The sequence below is a fragment of the Pseudophryne corroboree genome, chromosome 5 (genome assembly GCF_028390025.1).
Source record: "Pseudophryne corroboree isolate aPseCor3 chromosome 5, aPseCor3.hap2, whole genome shotgun sequence".
In the NCBI taxonomy this organism is placed as follows: domain Eukaryota; kingdom Metazoa; phylum Chordata; class Amphibia; order Anura; family Myobatrachidae; genus Pseudophryne; species Pseudophryne corroboree.
Window position 1 is genome coordinate 143,980,822 of NC_086448.1, and position 12,831 is coordinate 143,993,652.

Sequence of the window (12,831 nt, forward strand, 5' to 3'; positions counted from 1 at the left end):
TGTGACTGAAATGACGGGTTGGTTTGGACCCCCACCAAAAAAGAAGCAATTAATCTCTCCTTGCACAAACTGGCTCTACAGAGGCAAGATGTCCACCTCATCATCATCCTCCGATATATCACCGTGTACATCCCCCTCCTCACAGATTATCAATTCGTCCCCACTGGAATCCACCATCTCAGCTCCCTGTGTACTTTGTGGAGGCAATTGCTGCTGGTCAATGTCTCCACGGAGGAATTGATTATAATTCATTTTAATGAACATCATCTTCTCCACATTTTCTGGATGTAACCTCGTACGCCGATTGCTGACAAGGTGAGCGGCGGCACTAAACACTCTTTCGGAGTACACACTTGTGGGAGGGCAACTTAGGTAGAATAAAGCCAGTTTGTGCAAGGGCCTCCAAATTGCCTCTTTTTCCTGCCAGTATAAGTTCGGACTGTCTGACGTGCCTACTTGGATGCGGTCACTCATATAATCCTCCACCATTCTTTCAATGGGGAGAGAATCATATGCAGTGACAGTAGACGACATGTCCGTAATCGTTGTCAGGTCCTTCAGTCCGGACCAGATGTCAGCATCAGCAGTCGCTCCAGACTGCCCTGCATCACCGCCAGCGGGTGGGCTCGGAATTCTGAGCCTTTTCCTCGCACCCCCAGTTGCGGGAGAATGTGAAGGAGGAGATGTTGACAGGTCGCGTTCCGCTTGACTTGACAATTTTGTCACCAGCAGTTCTTTGAACCCCAGCAGACTTGTGTCTGCCGGAAAGAGAGATCCAAGGTAGGTTTTAAATCTAGGATCGAGCACGGTGGCCAAAATGTAGTGCTCTGATTTCAACAGATTGACCACCCGTGAATCCTTGTTAAGTGAATTAAGGGCTCCATCCACAAGTCCCACATGCCTAGCGGAATCGCTCTGTGTTAGCTCCTCCTTCAATGTCTCCAGCTTCTTCTGCAAAAGCCTGATGAGGGGAATGACCTGACTCAGGCTGGCAGTGTCTGAACTGACTTCACGTGTGGCAAGTTCAAAAGGTTGCAGAACCTTGCACAACGTTGAAATTATTCTCCACTGCGCTTGAGACAGGTGCATTCCACCTCCTATATCGTGCTCAGTTGTATAGGCTTGAATGGCCTTTTGCTGCTCCTCCAACCTCTGAAGCATATAGAGGGTTGAATTCCACTTCGTTACCACTTCTTGCTTCAGATGATGGCAGGGCAGGTTCAGGCTTTTTTGGTGGTGCTCCAGTCTTCTGTACGTGGTGCCTGTACGCCGAAAGTGTCCCGCAATTCTTCTGGCCACCGACAGCATCTCTTGCACGCCCCTCTCGTTTTTTAAATAATTCTGCACCACCAAATTCAAGGTATGTGCAAAACATGGGACGTGCTGGAATTTGCCCAGATTTAATGCACACACAATATTGCTGGCGTTGTCCGATGCCACAAATCCACAGGAGAGTCCAATTGGGGTAAGCCATTCTGCGATGATCTTCCTCAGTTGCCGTAAGAGGTTTTTAGCTGTGTGCGTATTCTGGAAAGCGGTGATACAAAGCGTAGCCTGCCTAGGAAAGAGTTGGCGTTTGCGAGATGCTGCTACTGGTGCCGCCGCTGCTGTTCTTGCGGCGGGAGTCCATACATCTACCCAGTGGGCTGTCACAGTCATATAGTCCTGAGCCTGCCCTGCTCCACTTGTCCACATGTCCGTGGTTAAGTGGACATTGGGTACAACTGCATTTTTTAGGACACTGGTGAGACTTTTTCTGAGGTCTGTGTACATTTTCGGTATCGCCTGCCTAGAGAAATGGAACCTAGATGGTATTTGGTACCGGGGACACAGTACCTCCAACAAGTCTCTAGTTGGCTCTGCAGTAATGATGGATACCGGAACCACGTTTCTCACCGCCCAGGATGCCAAGGCCTCAGTTATCCGCTTTGCAGCAGGATGACTGCTGTGATATTTCATCTTCCTCGCAAAGGACTGTTGGACAGTCAATTGCTTGGTGGAAGTAGTAAAAGTGGTCTTACGAGTACGACTTCCCCTCTGGGATGACCATCGACTCCCAGCAGCAACAACAGCAGCGCCAGCAGCAGTAGGCGTTACACGCAAGGATGCATCGGAGGAATCCCAGGCAGGAGAGGACTCGTCAGAATTGCCAGTGACATGGCCTGCAGGACTATTGGCATTCCTGGGGAAGGAGGAAATTGACACTGAGGGAGTTGGTGGTGTGGTTTGCGTGAGCTTGGTTACAAGAGGAAGGGATTTACTGGTCAGTGGACTGCTTCCGCTGTCGCCCAAAGTTTTTGAACTTGTCACTGACTTATGATGAACGCGCTGCAGGTGACGTATAAGGGAGGATGTTCTGAGGTGGTTAACGTCCTTACCCCTACTTATTACAGCTTGACAAAGGCAACACACGGCTTGACAAATGTTGTCCGCATTTCTGTTGAAATACTTCCACACCGAAGAGCTGATTTTTTTGGTATTTTCGCCAGGCATGTCAATGGCCCTATTCCTCCCACGGACAACAGGTGTCTCCCCGGGTGCCTGACTTAAACAAACCACCTCACCATCAGAATCCTCATGGTCAATTTCCTCCCCAGCGCCAGCAACACCAATATCCTCCTCATCCTGGTGTACTTCAACACTGACATCTTCAATCTGACTATCAGGAACTGGACTGCGGGTGCTCCTTCCAGCACTTGCAGGGGGCGTGCAAATGGTGGAAGGCGCATGCTCTTCACGTCCAGTGTTGGGAAGGTCAGGCATCGCAAACGACACAATTGGACTCTCCTTGTGGATTTGTGATTTCGAAGAACGCACAGTTCTTTGCTGTGCTTTTGCCAGCTTGTCTTTTTATTTTTCTAGCGAGAGGCTGAGTGCTTCCATCCTCATGTGAAGCTGAACCACTAGCCATGAACATAGGCCAGGGCCTCAGCCGTTCCTTGCCACTCCGTGTGGTAAATGGCATATTGGCAAGTTTAAGCTTCTCCTCCGACAATTTTATTTTAGATTTTTGAGTCCTTTTTTTACTGATATTTGGTGTTTTGGATTTTACATGCTCTGTACTATGACATTGGGCATCGGCCTTGGCAGACGACGTTGCTGGCATTTCATCGTCTCGGCCATGACTAGTGGCAGCAGCTTCAGCACGAGGTGGAAGTCGATCTTGATCTTTCCCTATTTTTGGAACCTCAACATTTTTGTTCTCCATATTTTAATAGGCACAACTAAAAGGCACCTCAGGTAAACAATGGAGATGGATGGATACTAGTATACTTATGGATGGACGAGCGACTGCCGACACAGAGGTAGCTACAGCCGTGGACTACCGTACTGCGTCTGCTGCTAATATAGACTGGATGATAATGATATAAAAAATATATATATATCACTACTGCAGCCGGACAGGTATATATTATATAATGACGGACCTGCTGGACACTGTCAGCACTGCAGACTCCTAAAGTAAGCTACTAGTATCAAGAAGATTGAAAAAAAAAAAAAACACAACAGGTAGGTGGTATACAATTATGGATGGACGAGCGACTGCCGACACAGAGGTAGCTACAGCCGTGGACTACCGTACTGCGTCTGCTGCTAATATAGACTGGATGATAATGATATAAAAATATATATATAACACTACTGCAGCCGGACAGGTATATATTATATAATGACGGACCTGCTGGACACTGTCAGCACTGCAGACTCCTAAAGTTAACTACTAGTATGAAGAAGATAGAAAAAAAAAAAAACCACCACAGGTAGGTATACAATTATGGACGAGCGACTGCCGACACAGAGGTAGCTACAGCCGTGGACTACCGTACTGCGTCTGCTGCTAGTATAGACTGGATGATAATGATATAAAAAATATATATATATCACTACTGCAGGACAGGTATATATTATATAATGACGGACCTGCTGGACACTGTCAGCAGAATGCGTTTATAGAATAAAAACACCACACGACGAGTGTTTAACTTTTTCAGGCAGACAATCACAATATACTGGTGGTCACTGGTCACTGGTCAGTCACACTGGCAGTGGCACTCTGGCAGCAAAAGTATGCACTGTTAAATATATGTACTCCTGCTATAACTGCTCCCCAGTCTCCCCCACAATTAAGCTGTGTGAGCAGTGAGCACTCAGCACAGTCACATATACATAGATGATGCAGCACACTGAGGCTGAGCACAGATATGGTATACTGTGTCACTGTGTATCGTTTTTTTTCAGGCAGAGAACGGATTATATTAAATAATAATAAAACTGCACTGGTGGTCACTGGTCAGTCACTAGTAAACTCTGCACTCTCTGAGTACTCCTAAGCTCCAGTAAATCAAGTGTCTCACTCTCACTATCTATTTCTATTCTAAACGGAGAGGACGCCAGCCACGTCCTCTCCCTTTCAATCTCAATGCACGTGTGAAAATGGCGGCGACGCGCGGCTCCTTATATAGAATCCGAGTCTCGCGATAGAATCCGAGCCTCGCGAGAATCCGATAGCGGGATGATGACGTTCGGGCGCGCTCGGGTTAACCGAGCAAGGCGGGAAGATCCGAGTCTGCCTCGGACCCGTGTAAAAAGCGTGAAGTTCGGGGGGTTCGGTTTCCGAGAAACCGAACCCGCTCATCACTAATATATATATAGAAAACACACATTCATACATTCTGTGGAATATATATATACATATATATATATATATATATATATATATATATATACTGTATATATAGATAGAATGTCCCGTCACTTATATATATATATATATATATATATATATAGCAGGGACGTGCAGTCAGGGGAGGCAGGGGAGGCAGTGCCTCCCCTGTCATAATGATTAAGATAATACTAAGAAGATGTGTCATATGTATCTTCTTTATATTATTCTTTACATTTCTCCCCTCTCTATGTATTTGGGAGGCACCGATCGTGGTGCCTCCCGTTGTCACTGCGGAAAGTATGGGGAGCGGGGGGCGGGCACGGGCGGGGACTAGCCTTGGGCTGTAAAAGCCCATTGAAAATATATGGGAAAGCGGCACCATTAGTGGTGCCGCTTTCATACAGGGACGTGCTTTCAACCTATGAAAGCACGTCCCTGTCAGTGAGGCCACAGTGATTGGCCAGCGGATCCGTCCCTGGATCCGCTGTCAATCACTGTGTGGGCGACGCGGGGGAGGAGGTGCGGGCGGCTGGATGCGACGATGGTGCGGGCGGCGGGATGCGGCGGTGGAGCGGGCGTCGGCGGTGCGGGTTGCGGCGGTGGTGCGGCGGCGGCGGAAATTACCTTTATTCTGCAGAGTTTGGCAGCGGAGCGGTTCCAGTTTCAAAAATGGCGCCTCAGCGTCATTTTTTAAATTCAAGATGGCCGCCGTGAGCCAATCACGGCTCGCCGCGTCATCGCCCCGCCCCCGCCGGCTGACTTATATAAGTCAGCGCGAGGCGGAGGAGAGTCAGTCCGACGGCGGAGGAGGAGCAGTGAAGAGCTCCTGAAGAATGAAGACGCCGGAAGTCCTGGCTGGGCGGCGGCTATGCAAAAGAGCTTAGCAGCCGCCGCCCACCAGGTGAAGACGCTGGAAGCCCTGGGGGGGTGGCGCCCCCCCAGGTGAAGACGCCGGAAGCCCTGGGAAGGCGGCGGACACGCAAAAGAGCTTAAAGGCCGCCGCCCCCAGGTGAAGACGCAGTTTAATAAAGTTTATTTTCAAGATAGTGTGGTGTTTTTATTTTAATATTTTCTTTACAGGTGGACTACAGGTGCCAGCGGGCACTTTATGTCCGGGCATGCTGGCACTTGTGGTTCTCCAAGTGCCAGCATGCTGGGGCAGGCTTGCTGGGACCTGTAGGCTACCTGTAAAGAACAATATTACTATTCTTTGCAGGTGGACTACAGGTGCCAGCAGGCCCTTTGTGTCCGGGCATGCTGGCACTTGTGGTTCTCCAAGTGCCAGCATGCTGGGGCAGGCTTGCTGGGACCTGTAGGCCACCTGTAAAGAACAATATTAACACACAATGAACCCCGCACCCACCACCACCAGGGGTGCGGGGCATAGCACTGGGCTATCAGCCCAGTGCTGGTTACTGCTCGGGAGGGGGACCCCATTTTTATTTTTTGGGGTTCCCACTTTCCGAGTAATTCCAACCCTGGGCTGACTGGCTGGGGGGCAGATTAATGTAATGGCAGGGGGACCCCACACTGAGTGTCTCCCCTGCTATGGCATTACTCCCCCTAGCTGGTTCTGCCTAGTGCTGGTTTTACTGGTGTGTTGGAGGACCACACTTTTTTTTTTTTTCAGGTGGGGTGGGGGGGGGGCTTCTTAGCTGCCAGTGCCTCCCCAACCAGTGACCTCACCGCACGTCACTGATATATAGTCCTCCAATTCAGTCGGCACTCGATAGTAATGCAACGTCCCCCGGTGCCAGAGTCCTAATTATAAAGTTCTCCAAAGTCGGTATAACACGGCACTCACAGGGTTTGAAATAGGCAAAAATTTCTGGTTTATTAGTGACGTTTCGGAGCTCTTAGCTCCTTCTTCCAGACCACACCAAGTATAAAAGAACATACAAACACTTACCCCTTGAAGTACCCTCCTGCATCAGCGCCGCACGCCGCGCCCGGCTGCACCTGAGGTTCAGATCCCATCCCGATGACATACTTCCGGTTTGGTACTTCCGGTCGTTGTCATAGAGACCACCCGGCTTGCGTTCCATCCCGGAAGTCGCCATGGAAACCCGATCTCCAGCGCCCATCAGCGCGCACTAGCAGCAGCTGAAATACATTTAAAACCAACATTAATCCAGTGATATAATTATTAAAACACAAACATCATCCAAGGGAGAACATGAATCATGTAAATACAAATAATGTTATAAAGAACAAAATATTATTCTGCATGAGTTAAATATGTTCCAGGGCAAATAGTGATATCTAATGCACCCCTATTAATGGTTTAAATCTACCAAAAATGACTATAACATTCCATATATAGTAAATATCCTATATGGACAGTATGGGATAACACATATCACATTATACTGTTCCAATTAATTTTTTCATTGAGGCCAAGCGGAGCCATGGTGTTCAACCTGAACATCCATCTGACTTCACATAGTAACAGTGCTTTGCTGCGATCACCCCCTCGTAGGGATTCTGGAACATGATCGATCATGAAGTAGCGTAACTCTGATAACAAATGGCCATTATTCTTAAAGTGCCTAGCTACCGGTTGGTCAATTGATTTACCTGATAACGATAAATCGATGCTGGAGCAATGAAGAGCCATACGCTCCCTTAAACTACGGGTGGTCTGTCCCACGTAGTATAATCCGCATGGGCAGACAACAACATATACCACGTACGTGCTTTTACACGTCATTACATGACGAATCTCAAAAGTTTTCTCCGTGTGGGGGTGTTTAAAACTTTTACACGGTGACATATATTGGCAAGTAACACAGTTAAAGCAGCTATAGCAACCAGGTTTCTTGAAATGTACATTAGGGTGTCTGGGGATACCTCTGCCCGAAATATCGGTTTTTACCAACCTGTCTTTAAGATTACGACCGCGTTTAAACGCGGCCATCGGTCTAACATCTTTAAAACATGGCAGATCACTATCAGATTTTACAATCGGCCATAATGCTTTTGTGGCCCGATCAATGATGGGGCTTGCCACCGTAAAGGTACTCACCCATGGAATTACCTTCTCGTCTTTCTTTCTATTTGATTTAAGTAATTCAGACCTCGACATCCCTAACACCTGTTGTTTTTGTAGTTGCAGCAGGTCGTGGTCATAGCCACGAGCTCTAAACTTGTCAATCAATATGTCAAGATCGTCAGAGATTTTTGATGTGTCACTAGTAATTCTCGCCACCCTCATCATCTGTGACAATGGTAGTCCCCGTTTCAGAGACCCCGGGTGATGACTCCCCGCCAGGAGGAACGTGTTGCGATCCACGTCCTTGAAATGGACGCCGGTCTCCACACGACCCCCACTGACCCGGACCACCACATCTAAAAACTGAATCTCCTCAACACTATGAGAGTACGTGAATTTAATAGTTGTGTCCATCCCATTGACTTCCTGCATCAATTGTTCAAACGCATCAATACCCCCGGTCCATAGAATGAAAATATCATTTATGTACCGGGTGTATCTAAGTATATTACAACTGACCTCCGGCCTATTCAGAAACATCATATCCTCCATGTCAAACATGTAAACATTCACGTACGCCGGAGCCACTGCTGACCCCATTGCGCAACCGCGCAACTGTACATAATACCTGCTGTCATATAAAAAATAATTATTTTTTAGTGTTAATTCAAGTAATTTCAGGAACAGACAATGATTAAATATAGACTCGTCAAGAAGAGTGCCGACTGAATTGGAGGACTGTATACACTGCATTGGGCAGTATGTGGTATGGCACCTGACTATATTATGTGTTGATGGAATTACCCTTTTAACTATACCCTGGACATCCCGCAAGTAATCTTCTGTGCTTGTTAGCACAGTGCTGAAAGGCAAGAATTTTTCTTTGTGTATCTCGCTTTGGGAAAATGGAGGTACCACAGGGGGCATTGGCCTCCCAGGAGGTGGCGGGTTGTCTTAATTTCACTGTTCCACCAGGGGAGGTGTTTGGCTTCACTCCGGAGCAAACTGAGGGAAATCTATTGCATGAACCTATTAATGTGAAAGATGATGCACAAAGTATGGAGGACATTTACTTTCAGTTATTCAAGTTAAGACGACGTGAGACTGATTATTTACTGCATGCCTCTTCTCTCTCGGAATACTACCGAGATAAAAAAATCCCAAGAGGCTTCCGCTCTAGAAATACCCCTACAATTGGCCGCAACAACCCTGACTTTGTAAGGAAATGGGTCGGCATATTGAACAGATGTGCCCTGGACCTAATGGTCCTCGTGATCGAAGAGTCCAGACGTGAACTGGACCTAACACGCTCAAAAATTGAGAAATTAAAACAAGAGGTTAAAGTGGTGTTGGATGATCCAGTGAACTCAAGCTGGTTAACGAAACTCGACCAGAAATGTGACCAATATAAATGTGACTTGCTTAAATTTAAGCGTAATAAGAAGCACACGGTGGATAACGACTACGAGGAAAATAGGGTCTACAGATGGCTCTCTGGTGGTGAGACCTCACGGCGGGGCAGTGACAGGAGCCGCAGACGCAGGCCATGGCAGAAAGAGACACCACGTCCTCACAAGCATACAGATACTTCTTTGAGTCATAGTGACAGTGACTTTGCTATATCGGAGTCGGATGAACCTAGTACCTCGGCGAGGGTCCCTTTAGGGAAAACCCCGGGGGCGGAAAAACCCATAAAAGAGCGGCCACCCGCAGGGGTGGACAAAACAAAAGGGGCAACCACAGGAAAAGCAGCGAAGAAACTGCTATAATTAACCTGTCAGAAAGAGCATTGACGGAGGTGGAAATTGGGGTATTACAACGGGGCCTCTCTTTTGTCCCCACGAATATGCATGATGACTTTGAGTGGACAAGAGAACATCATAGGTTTGCACGTAACCTACGCTTGAAGGAACACTTCCAAAATAAACCTGTGCGACCGGAGGGAACCCCTGTTGAAAGATTTATAAATACAGTCACCAGGTCTACTTATGACCCCCCATCAATTAACCCCTCGCTCAAGACGTTCAACCGCCTATTGGATGACTCCGTCAATAGGTTCAAATCAGCTCCGGGTAAAGTGCAGAAAAATTTATCTAGAGCAGAAACCGCAGCGTTACAAGATCTTGCCAGTTATGAAGACATCATCATTAGGCCCGCCGACAAAGGCGGGGCCATTGTGATCCAGGGAATCCAGGAGTATCGGCGTGAGATTGAAAGGCAACTAGGGGAGACAGATGTATACAAGAAACTGTCCTTTGATCCGACCAAGAAATTCCAGTTGGAATTACGTGTGATTTTGGATGGGGCGGTCCTAGAAGGTGTTATTTCTCCAGCTTTACAGAAAATTCTTCACAAAGAATTCCCTAAGGTCCCAGTTCTGTATACACTGCCGAAGTTGCACAAGAACATGGCAAACCCCCCAGTTCGGCCGATTATTTCTGCTCGTGAATCCCTATTGCAAACGATTGCTCAACTGTTGGACTTTATTCTACAGCCACTGCTATTATTAAAGGAATCTTTTCTCAAAGACACAACTAGCTTCATCAAATTATTGATGGAGATTGATGCAGTACCAGAGGGGACGTTATTATGTTGTCTTGATGTATCTAGCCTGTACACGTCAATCCCTCATACTGGGGGCTGGCGTCGATGAGGCGGTTTTTACATCAGTTTCTTGATGAGTCTATATTTAATCATTGTCTGTTCCTGAAATTACTTGAATTAACACTAAAAAATAATTATTTTTTATATGACAGCAGGTATTATGTACAGTTGCGCGGTTGCGCAATGGGGTCAGCAGTGGCTCCGGTGTACGCGAATGTTTACATGTTTGACATGGAGGATATGATGTTTCTGAATAGGCCGGAGGTCAGTTGTAATATACTTAGATACACCCGGTACATAGATGATATTTTCATTCTATGGACCGGGGGTATTGATGCGTTTGAACAATTGATGCAGGAAGTCAATGGGATGGACACAACTATTAAATTCACGTACTCTCATAGTGTTGAGGAGATTCAGTTTTTAGATGTGGTGGTCCGGGTCAGTGGGGGTCGTGTGGAGACCGGCGTCCATTTCAAGGACGTGGATCGCAACACGTTCCTCCTGGCGGGGAGTCATCACCCGGGGTCTCTGAAACGGGGACTACCATTGTCACAGATGATGAGGGTGGCGAGAATTACTAGTGACACATCAAAAATCTCTGACGATCTTGACATATTGATTGACAAGTTTAGAGCTCGTGGCTATGACCACGACCTGCTGCAACTACAAAAACAACAGGTGTTAGGGATGTCGAGGTCTGAATTACTTAAATCAAATAGAAAGAAAGACGAGAAGGTAATTCCATGGGTGAGTACCTTTACGGTGGCAAGCCCCATCATTGATCGGGCCACAAAAGCATTATGGCCGATTGTAAAATCTGATAGTGATCTGCCATGTTTTAAAGATGTTAGACCGATGGCCGCGTTTAAACGCGGTCGTAATCTTAAAAACAGGTTGGTAAAAAACGATATTTCGGGCAGAGGTATCCCCAGACACCCTAATGTACATTTCAAGAAACCTGGTTGCTATAGCTGCTTTAACTGTGTTACTTGCCAATATATGTCACCGTGTAAAAGTTTTAAACACCCCCATACAGAGAAAACTTTTGAGATTCGTCATGTAATGACGTGTAAAAGCACGTACGTGGTATATGTTGTTGTCTGCCCATGCGGATTATACTACGTGGGACAGACCACCCGTAGTTTTAGGGAGCGTATGGCTCTTCATTGCTCCAGCATCGATTTATCGTTATCAGGTAAATCAATTGACCAACCGGTAGCTAGGCACTTTAAGAATAATGGCCATTTGTTATCAGAGTTACGCTACTTCATGATCGATCATGTTCCAGAATCCCTACGAGGGGGTGATCGCAGCAAAGCACTGTTACTATGTGAAGCCAGATGGATGTTCAGGTTGAACACCATGGCTCCGCTTGGCCTCAATGAAAAAATTAATTGGAACAGTATAATGTGATATGTGTTATCCCATACTGTCCATATAGGGTATTTACTATATATGGAATGTTATAGTCATTTTTGGTAGATTTAAACCATTAATAGGGGTGCATTAGATATCACTATTTGCCCTGGAACATATTTAACTCATGCAGAATAATATTTTGTTCTTTATAACATTATTTGTATTTACATGATTCATGTTCTCCCTTGGATGATGTTTGTGTTTTAATAATTATATCACTGGATTAATGTTGGTTTTAAATGTATTTCAGCTGCTGCTAGTGCGCGCTGACGGGCGCTGGAGATCGGGTTTCCATGGTGACTTCCGGGATGGAACGCAAGCCGGGTGGTCTCTATGACAACGACCGGAAGTACCAAACCGGAAGTATGTCATCGGGATGGGATCCGAACCTCAGGTGCGGCCGGGCGCGGCGTGCGGCGCTGATGCAGGAGGGTACTTCAAGGGGTAAGTGTTTGTATGTTCTTTTATACTTGGTGTGGTCTGGAAGAAGGAGCTAAGAGCTCCGAAACGTCACTAATAAACCAGAAATTTTTGCCTATTTCAAACCCTGTGAGTGCCGTGTTATACCGACTTTGGAGAACGATATATATATATATATATATATATATATATATATATATATAGTGTTCCATTTGGAAACCCCCCAAAGTAAATCCTGCGTTTGCCACTGTGCCTCCACACTGCACGATATGAACGGTATCTCCTTCATTAATGAACAAGATCGTTCATATCTTGCAGTCAGATCGCCCAGTGTGTAGGGCCTTTAAGTCCTGGGCTGTGCAGAGACTGCACAAACTTCTGTTTGTGTAGCTCTCCCGCACATGCGATCGCACCCCTGCGCAGCGAATTCCCCCTCCCCTTGTAGACGGCGACTACCTAATCGCAGGGATGCAAGAAACGCACCATAGCGATCAGGTCTGAATTAGGCCCTATATACATTATGCCCACAGTAGTAGTGCCGCTTGCACATTATTCCCACAGTAGTAGTGCCGCTTGTACATTTTGCCACATAGACACAGCACTGCACTTACATGATGCCCCCACTTCTGCTCCCACCACTGTCCAACAGCTCCTCGGCAACTCTCCGATTTCTCCTGTTACCCCTTCCACAGTAGTTCAGCCTTCGCCTCATTCCAGTCATGTGGTG

General features: G+C 46.8%; 1 protein-coding gene across 2 annotated transcripts in view; it reads left to right on the plus strand.

The window, feature by feature from the left end:
• The window catches only part of LOC134927392 (ATP-binding cassette sub-family B member 5-like), a 382,371-nt gene that overhangs the window by 202,567 nt on the left and 166,973 nt on the right, over positions 1-12,831 (plus strand). The gene's annotated exons all lie outside the window — the stretch shown is intronic.